At 35.7% G+C, this 10536-nt stretch overlaps 1 pseudogene; it reads right to left on the bottom strand.

Annotated features, from left to right (window-relative positions):
* Positions 1 to 2862: 2862 nt before the first annotated feature.
* LOC107714970 (cadherin-11-like) overlaps positions 2863 to 10536 on the bottom strand; it is a 93600-nt pseudogene continuing 85926 nt past the window's right edge.

The raw sequence follows: 10536 nt of genomic DNA, 5'->3' as shown, positions 1-10536 counted from the left end.
CACTCATTCAAATTAATGTGCACACCTATGGAGCTACAGGACATTTTACTATGATGACTGAAATATAATTGCGCTGTCAACAGTTATTATTCATAATTTAACTATTATCTTCTCTAGGTGAATCACACAGTTCCCAGCATCCAACCCAGAAAACTGGTTTTACAGTTAAATCAACACATGGTGTGAGTTCAGTTAGTGGCATTTCAACTCCACCTAAATATATGAATTATCATCTTAAGATAATATAAATAAAATGCAAGAATTTATGTGGAACAACTTCCTTTCAAATCTTTTATTTTTATTTCTATATTTTGTTTACATTTTATTTACATTTTTTTGTCATTTTATTATTATTATTATTATTTAAATTTGTCTATCTTTTTTATTTTAATTTCAGTTGTAGTTATTTTAGTACATCAAGTTAAACTAAATTAAAATGATAAATGTTGCATTGGCAACCATCTGAAAATAAGTTTCAGCTGAATTTTAGTTCAGTTAACATTTATTTCAAGTTACAAAAATCTAAAGATTAAAAAAAACAAAAATAAGAATCGTGCCAAATATATGCACACGCATGAATTATATTTCAGACATTTTCAGTAAATAATGACTTGCATTTCAGTCTTCATCACACAAATCTATCATTTCAGTTTTTCAGAAGACAGAAGACAAAAAAAATTATTTTATGATGTCTATATGTGACCCTGGACCACAAAACTAGTGTTAAGTCGCTGGGGTATATTTGTAGCGATAGCCAACAATACATTGTATGGGTCAAAATTATCCATTTTTCTTTTATGCCAAAAATCATTAGGATATTAAGTAAAGATCATGTTCCATGAATATATTTAGAAAATGTCCTACCATAAATATATCAAAACTTAATTTTTTATAAGTAATATGCATTGCTAAGAACTTCATTTGGACAACTTTAAAGGCGATTTTCTCAATATTTAGATTTTTTGCACCCTCAGATTCCAGATTTTCAAATAGTTGTATCTCTGCCAAATATTGTCCTATCCTAACAAACCATACATCAATGGGAAGCTTGTTTATTCAGCTTTCAGATGATGTATAAATCACAATTTCGAAAAAATTGACCCTTATGACTGTTTTTATGGTCCAGGGTCACATATGGTGCATTTTGTCCTTTTGAGAGCTTGACAAATCACTGCAAACTTCCATTTAATGGAAAAGAGAATATTTCATTTGTGCTTTACCGAAGGAAGTCAGTCATATGTACATAGGTCTGTGAATCCACATTTACCAAAGTTCACTGTACACCATTTATTAAACATCAGATGACGGTCAGTTTGACAAGAGATCGTACAACACGTTGGAAATTCTCAGGATCTTCCAGCTGTGGTTTTACAGTAGGACTGAATTCAACATTTACATGAACAGATTCAGATTTACGTAACTCTCTGGTCCAAAAGGCTTGTCAGTTCTCCAATGATATTTACATCTGTACATGAGAACGCAAACAGCGTATACAGGACAAAATAACTATATGAAACAGGATCACATTCAGTTCAGAAGTTCACTGTCTCAAAGTTTCAGTTGCATAGGTCTTCCATAAAAACACAAAGGGTTAAAGACGTGAAGCGGTTCAGGAGGTCTAAACCAGGCTAAGCATCCTGACTAGTGAAGAGAGGAAAACCGGTATAAAAACGGATAGAAATAAGCCATGCGCAAATCATCTTTATGCATCGATGTGTGTGCGTGGTTGCAGTGACCTAGTAAAAAACAGCCTTTTATCGAACTGTTTTAAACAGTTTAGCTTCCTCGCTGTCAAAATCCACGCGAGAGAGCGTTGCCTTATTAATACACAAGCGCCAATATGAATTTGTCAGCGATTGTACATATTTCATGAGACCTATTTTTCAAACAATGGTGCTCGTAAGGGCTGAAATCAATATTTCAGAAATGAGATGTTTCATAACTTTGGCTTGTCATGGCGACGTGAATTATTAACTTAAGTGTAATGGGAGAATGCTGAAAGAGACGACTAAGACACGTGCTGCTAATATGTGTGTGCAGAACAAGATGGGCCCTATTTTGGTGGATTCCCCACCTTATATGCCCTATTTAATGAGAAATCAAGTCAAATCGCCACTTACATATTACAGGTTGTATAAATTGAAACATTTCTGTCATTTACTGGATTTTAAAAACACTGATGGATCATTCAGATCATTTTTTTAAATCATTTCTTTCATTTTTTTAATCACTAACCCCTCAATAACTGATTTTAATAGAAGTAAAGAAATGGAGATTTAAAATGCTGTCATTGGGGAGAGAAACAAGATCCCAGGTGAAATTCAGTGTTGTTATAGTTAACTAAAATTTCCGGTAATTGAAATAAAAGAAAATATAAAAAGAAAAACTTAAGCTAAAAAAAAAGTTTAGGTACTAAAATTACAAAAACTACATCTGAAATAGAAATAAATGTAATTATTTATATGTATATAAATGCACATACATACATACATATATATATATATGTGTGTGTGTGTGTGTGTGTTTGTGTATGTATATATGTGTTTGTATGTATGATTTATAAATATAAATATTACAATTTCTTAAATATATACATATATGTGTATGTATTTATATACATATAAATATATACAGTACACACATATATTATGTAAACACAAACTTTTATTTTGTATTTTATTTGTGATATATTTAATCACAAATAAAATTGGAAAAATCTTAAAACAAAATTAATAACAATTAAGCTAAAATCAAATAAAAGCTGAAAACATAAAAAAAAAAAGATACAATTAATTAATATTTATTTATTTAAATTAAATTAACATTAAATTATATAAATAATACTAAAATTCCAGCGGTGAATCTGATATTTGATAAATAATCAGATACTGTTGATTAAATCAATCAAGCAGATTGTAAGAAAGCCATGTCTGTCATCTTTTTCACATCGTGAGACCATAACAACTGGTGATCTGATCACTATGTTAATCCTGGCTATAAAAGTCTGAGACCACATTGAAAATCTGAGAAGTAAGTAAAAGATTTAGATAAAGATGACGTTTGTATTTTACAACGTAAGCAGTGTGTGTGTGGCTGGACATCAAATGAACGCGAGTGACTTACATAAGACTCTCTGCTCCTCTAAAACACTGCCATACTGGTTTTTGGCAAGTCCATATAAAATTCTCTTTGTCCAGATTGTGCTCATTGGCTCCTTTCAGCACTTATTGCTTTTGAAAGCTCACGATGTGACATCACATCCTCCCTCATTACTCCCATTTCCTCTTTAGTGCATTGCTTCCAATTCTTCAGTCTATTCCTCCTCGGCCCGCTGTGTCTCGTTCAGATCAGTTTTTTCATCCTCTTTTCTCGTTTCTGTCTCACTCTCATCTTCTGTCTTGTTCATTTCCTCTTCCAGATGTTCTTCTTTTAAATGCTCACCCTGGTGTTTTTCGTTATCCTCTTTTTCTTTCGCTCGCTCCCTGAAAATATCAAGCAACCTGTCGAACTTGGGTCCCCACTCCTCAAATCTGTGTTTCTGTCCCTCTGTATCTTTTTCGGCCTCGCTTTCGAGCGAGCTGAGAGACGTGGCCTGTGAGCCGCCCCCCTCCAATCCGTATGTCTGCAGCGAGTCGTATGGTGGCTGCATGGGGTCAGAGGTCACCAGGGCTAAACGGTGCTGCAGGAAATCGCCCATACGATTTGTCAACGAATCCGCGCCTGCCTTTTCAGAGTTCGCTTGGCCAACCTTCCCATTCCCCAAGTCCCAGCCTTTTTCATATAGCCCCGCCCCTCCAGGGAGGGGCATCACTATGTGTGGCACATAGTTCTGCCCGCCCACCCCGTACAAGCCCATTAGTCCAGCAGCTTCCGTGTAAACAAGTGTCGTCCCGGTCAAAGGTATCCCTCCGCCGCGCCTCAGCAAAGTACCTTCCATCGTTCTGAACGGCATCTCCGTCGTGCCCAGGCTGATTGAGCTCTGGCTGGTGCTGATGAGCGGAACGTCCCCGTTCTTGTCCAAAGCCGAGGCGGGGGTGGAGTCGTCTAGCCCTTCACGAACAGAACCTGGTCCGAATGCACAGACTGAGAGAGAAAACACAGAAAACAGTGAAGAACATGATCAGGCCATTTAATAGCTCAATAGTTTAGGGGTGGTTTTGAAAAAATCTCTCATGCTTACGAAGGCTGCATTTATTTGATCAAAACTACTGTAAAAACAGTAATATTGTGAAATATAATTACAATTTCAAATAATTGTTCTTTTATTTGTATATATTGTAAAGTGTAATTTATTCCTGTGATGCAAAGCAGAATTTTTTAGCATAATTTTACTCCAGTCTTCAGTGTCACATGATCCCTCAGAAATCATTAAAGGGATAGTTCACCCAAAAATGAAAATTTGATGTTTATCTGCTTACCCCCAGGGCATCCAAGATGTAGGTGACTTTGTTTCTTCAGTAGAACGCAAACTAAGATTTTTAACTCAAACCGTTGCAGTCTGTCAGTCATATAATGGAAGTGAATTCCTGAGCGCATCCTGAGTGCGTTCGCGTCTTCTTCAGTCGGCGCATGAACCGTCTTCTTCTTTTTCTTGCTTTACAGCGGATCACAGACTTATAAGTGCATTACCGCCACCTATCTCTCAAATGGACCATTGACACTCCTAATAAGTCTGCGATCCGCCATAAAGCAAGAAGAAGACGCGAACACGCTCAGGATGCGCTCAGGACAGTTCGGACATTGCAGTAAATCAGAGGTAAAAAACGATACAAATACTGTTCAGTTTCTTGCACAGACCGATCGTTTCGTGTCTTTACACATCAGTGTATCGTCACGAGCCGCAGGGTTTAATTTGGTTTTGTTTGTGTATGTTTTTTTGACTCTCAAAGCCGTGATTCCCATTCACCTCCATTATATGACTGACAGACTGCAACAGTTTGAGTTAAAAATCTTTCTTTGTGTTCTACTGAAGAAACAACATTTTTAAATTAGATTTTTTTGACATTAAGTGACATTTTCACTGTCCATTTTTTTTTCAGGATTCTCTGATGAATAGAAAATGTAAAAAACAGCATTTATTTGATATTTGAAATAGAAATCTTTTGTAACATTATAAATGTCTTTACTGTCACTTTTGATCAATTTATTGCATCCTCAATAGTCAATGCATTCATATGGGATCTCAGATTTAAAGACAATATAAATATTTTAACATAACATGAAGATTTAAAAATCAGATGATAAAGAGAGCAAAGATTTTCTTATTCATTTCCTCCACAGGAATTAAATTTTTTTTTAAATGAAGGCAACATTAAAAACTACTTATCAAGAAGAAATGTGCATGATGTAAATAAATAAATGTATTGATGTTTAGTAATGTATTATAACTACAAAACAGTATATTTTATGGCTATTGCAAATATTTAGAAAATACAAATATAATATACATAGTTTGAGATAGGAAACTGACTCACTATTGGCCACTAATGAGCTCATTTGCTACAAACTTCATTTACATACTTTAGCAACAGCAGCCTCTGTGATTGGTGGATCTATGGTGGAAATTAAGTTGAATTCACACTGATTTGTGGCTTTGAAAGAAGCACATCTCAGCGCTAACCAACCTCAGATGTAGTGTTGTCAAAAGTGCCGACCGTGATACTCAGATGTCATAGTAGGTCTGTATAGGTAAGTTTATAAATTATAATTAAAAATCGATTTGTTTATGGAGACAATATATGGGATTTTCACTCCCAGAACCCATCTGTTGCGCTCTATACAATTGTAATGTGATAAATAGTTTGTGGCAGGAAGGATACCTGATCCCGGCTGAGTGTGTGGCTCTCAGAGATGACCTCACTTCCTGTCTCGCTCTCTTTCGGAATGCTGTCGGTGGATCCGTCTGCTCTTTTATGTTTTGATCCATCCCTGCTCTTGCCGATAAATACAGAACCGGATTCTAAAGGGCCGCCTGCCTGGCCTTGGCTGCCGGGAAGAACGTATGCCAGTTTGGCGAGATCCAGCCTGGAGTTGAATGGGCCAAGTCTGTTTCTCGAAGCTGGAAGGGTCTGGATGCTGTAGCAGTACCGTCCGTAGAGGGGTGCAGAGACGGGACGGCGCGGGTCCAAACCCAAACTCTGACTCCAACTGAAGGTTCTGATGTTGTCCAAGTTATCCTGAGAATACCTGTTATAATAAAATAGAAATTAGGAATCTAAATGGATTAATTAGTTTAATGGTTAAGTATAGAAGCCTATTTCAGCCACATAAGAAAAAAAATCATGTTTAAGTTAATTATGATTATAACATACGTCAAAAATATGACACAAAATGTCAAAATTATGAGAAAGTTAACTTTTTAACTCATAATTATGACTTATAATTTCATAATTTAGATATTTTCCATAGTATGTCAAAATTTCGACTTAGTATCTCATAATTGCTCAAAATTGTGACTTATTGTCTCATATTTTTGACATTACTTTTTGTCAATGTTCACTTCTATCTCATAATTATGACTTTACGCTGATTTGGTGCAAATTTGTGGAAATTGTGATATCTCATAATTATGACTTTGTATCTCTAATATCTTGATAATTGTGCATCGTTTATCTCATAATTAGTATCTCATAATTTTAACCTTTTCCTCTATTATTACTTAGGACATCATATTTATCTCAAAATTTTGACTTAGTATCTCATCATTTCATCTTTTCCTCAATTATTACTTAAGCATGTCATGATTTTAACTTTTACCTCATAATTATGACTTAATATCTCAATTTTGGCTTTTTATCTCATAATTATGTTAGTGTCTCATATGTTTAACATGTCATAACTATAACTTTTTGTCAAAATTTCAACTTTTTAATCTCAAATTATGTCTTAGCATCTTACAATTTAGACTTTATCTTATAATTATGACTTAGTATCTCATAATTTTGATTTTTTTTATGTCAAATATGTCAATTATGATTTACAATACATTTTTGTGGCAAGAAATGAGCTTCCAAAGTTACGCCTTTAAGATAGTAATCAATTACATAAACATTAAAAATAAAAAAAACCTTCTGTTTAATTATGAAATACATCACCAAATTTGGGAAAACTGCAGATCTGAGCATTTCATTGGGCTTTTAAAAGAAAACCACATTCCTTGCAACTTTTGCACCAAAACCAGATAAACCAGATATTTCTAAGTTACCAAAAAAGTTGTTTGATTAAAAGATTTGTTGTACTCCCAGTGGAAACTCCCAATGCAACGATTCAAAAACAGTCAGTTGTGTCTTTAAAAATAGTTGCGTGTGAAGTATTTCACCAACCTGCCCAGGAGTATTACAATGACATCAAACAGGAATATGATGGATAGAGGACTAGATCACAGAGTGGGTTTGAACGGCATAAATATTAACTAGATGAATTTTGCACTGAAACAGCTGTCAGATTTGCATTGTGAAGGCTCATTAAACCACACACACTCCTGTGTACAGAGCCCTCATTAATCAGATATACATTTAACATCATTTAGAGTGACTGAACGTATTCAGAGTAACCAGAGATTCGAGAGGAAGATACACCAGTTTGTGTTTTTGGTGAATGTCAGCTTATATTCAAGCTGAATGATTCACATGGGCTATTAATATAATATGGCATTTTCTAAGCCAAATGTCAAGAAATGACATATGATTTAAAAGATCAGATAGTGCCAGCAATAAACCTGGGAGATTCAAATGATGAAATGAGATGTCTATTTATGTGAACATCAAAGTCATTGTAAACACACAAACACACTCACATATTCTTGCTGTCCTGAAGCCGCTGTGCCCTGCGCATGCTCTGGGGGGCGCTCTTCAGGGTCGCGATATCGAAAGCGGCCGTGTCCGCCTCGCCGCCTCCCTCGTCATCATATGTGATGATGTTCTCCCTGATCTCATCATCCTCCACAGGAGACTGAGTGTCCCGTTTCTGCCTTCGCAACGATAGCGAGAGCGCCGCCACCACTTTCGAACAAAACAGAGCGAGAGAAAATGACAGGAAGTTAATGCCACTTTTCATGAATAGGGTACAAAATGGACAGATTCTTGTTTGTTCAACCTTTGGACATTACACTGACATTTAATGTGTTTAAAACGATATATTTCTCTTGCTAGACTGATTTCATATTAAATAGCAGTTCACAGGTTTTCCCTATGAAAAATGTGTGCACTTGGAACATCTCTTTCAATTTTTATACATAAAAAGACTGAAAGGAAATATTGTTGTCTAGCAAAACACTGTCAATGGAAATGATCCAAAAACTAGTTTCTTATTAACTTTTTAATTTTTAAATTATTATTTCTTTAATCAAATTCAAAACTAAAATTAAACTAATAATTATCAAGAGTTTTTTTCAGTATCGTTCCTAAAAGCATAATCCTTTAACATTTAACCATAAAAGAAAAACTAGTATAACAAACTGTCGGTTTTAAAATAGCTGTAATAACAATGAATGAATGAATGAATTTAAATATTTTTGGAAAAAAAGTTTTTAAATGGTGGTTAACATTGCGATATGGCAACACTTGAACACTTTACTGCAATGGAAAATGGTCCAAAAACTAGTTTCTTAAAAATGATTCAAAATTACTCCAACTCCTTTAACTAAATTAATATTTATTCATTTAAACTGAAAACTAAAATGTAGTGAATCATTATTAATGCTTTTCAGTGTGTCTCCTAAATGCTTTTTTCCCCCCTCACTGTTAATTTTTCATTTTTGTCTGAAAAGAAAACAAAATACAAATGATAATTGCGTTATTTTTGCAGAAATGCAATTATATCATGGTAAACACTTCCAAAAAAAACTGTAATATTATAACTAAGGCCAATATCTATAAACTTCCCAGTGAGAAAACACATTAATGCACTTCCAATTTCAGGCAATATTTCCATTATGATACAGAGTTGCCATATTTTCATAATTTTCTGTAAAGCCAAGTTAGATAAAGTTAACCAGTTAACAACAACTAATTTAAGATGCAGAAAGGAAGTTTGTGGAGCATTTTAGCAGGCGCCCATGAAAGGCTGACTTCAAAATGTTTAAAAAGAAAAAAAATCAAAGAAAATGTGGCTTTAAAACAGTATATATTTGTTTACTTAAAAAACTACCCTTTTATGTGCAGGTGAAACAGTGAGGGAAATTATGTTGCAATATGTCTACACTGTAAGACCCCAAAGTGTATTTGTAGAAAATGCCTATTCCACCTCTCACTGACTTTTTTAGTAAAGTTGGAGTGTTCAATGTCATTTGGGGAACCTTGAGGGTGGCTTGTTCCGCAATCTCGAAATGCCATACGATGCCCTCAGCATCAACTGCGGTTTATGATGAGTGACTTAGTGCAGAAATAAAACCCAAACACGTTCATTAGCAAATCCAACTGACAAACGGAGGAGAAACAACGAGGCAGGTCGGCGGAAAGTTTGAACGACCCAAAAAAAAAACACACACATATATGGAAGAAAAGTTGCAATTTGAAGACAGGCCAGGAGGCAATGGTGGATGAAGACAGGGAGTGATGGACAGATGTAGCAACAACACATCATTAAACCAGCTGGGTATAGAGGCGGAGCGAAGGGCGAGCAGCAATCCCAAAACCTGACGAAACGGACTGAAAAGCAGAACTGACCCAGCAGAGTGGACGCACAGGTCAGGATGGCCAGCATGGCGGCCGAGCTGACGCCCAGGAGCGGGGAGTTTGACGGTGAAGGCAAACACACCGCCTGCCTCTCCCAGTCCGGCACAGACGCTTTATCCTTCTCGTCCGTTTGTTGTTTTCGTTCTTCCGCCCACATGCCTCCGTTTTGGCATGGACACACCGTAACGGTAATCGTTCCTGTGCTGCTGAGGTCTGACGCACCGTCACGGAGCATTATGGGTATTTTTAGAGTAGGTAAAGAGGAAGAGCGAGGAAGAGCCTTCAGGGACGACAATAGCACCAGACTCGCTGTGTGGTCTGGAAACAAAAGAAATTAATAACATAAAAAGGCATCAGTCATGTGACACATTACGAGAAAAAAATAAAGGAACAAGATTTTTGCAACATTTATTAAGCAAATAAATAACTGTAATTATATTCTATGGCGAGAGAGAGAGACACTTATGTGCTAAGGAAAAGATAGACATATTAAATAAGTATAAATGTGATATAAAATAAAATGTATATATATATATATATTAAATTCATATTCTATTATTCTATATTTTATTCTGTTCTGTTCTATTCTATTCCAAGTGTGAGGAACAGGGCAGCGTTTCCCGATAACGTTGTCTCTTAGCTCGCTACGAAGACTCTAAAGGTATATCTTAACTAAAGGTATACCTGTTCTAGGCGTGTTCCCCGAACTATACCTTAGGATGTTGCTTAAGGTAAACCTTCTTGCGTGCGACGTTAGCAGGTACTGTCCATGGTGGTGGTGCTGAATAGGTTGATATCGATGGCTCGAGAATCGATTGTTCAATACAGGAGCTCTTTCACTGCGTTATAGAGCGGGTAAAGT

Source organism: Sinocyclocheilus rhinocerous, unplaced genomic scaffold (assembly GCF_001515625.1).
Source record: "Sinocyclocheilus rhinocerous isolate Xijiao unplaced genomic scaffold, SAMN03320098_v1.1 scaffold28, whole genome shotgun sequence".
Classification (NCBI taxonomy): Eukaryota; Metazoa; Chordata; class Actinopteri; order Cypriniformes; family Cyprinidae; genus Sinocyclocheilus; species Sinocyclocheilus rhinocerous.
The sequence above is the reverse complement of the archived record's forward strand: the minus strand, read 5'-3'. Positions and strand labels throughout refer to the sequence as shown.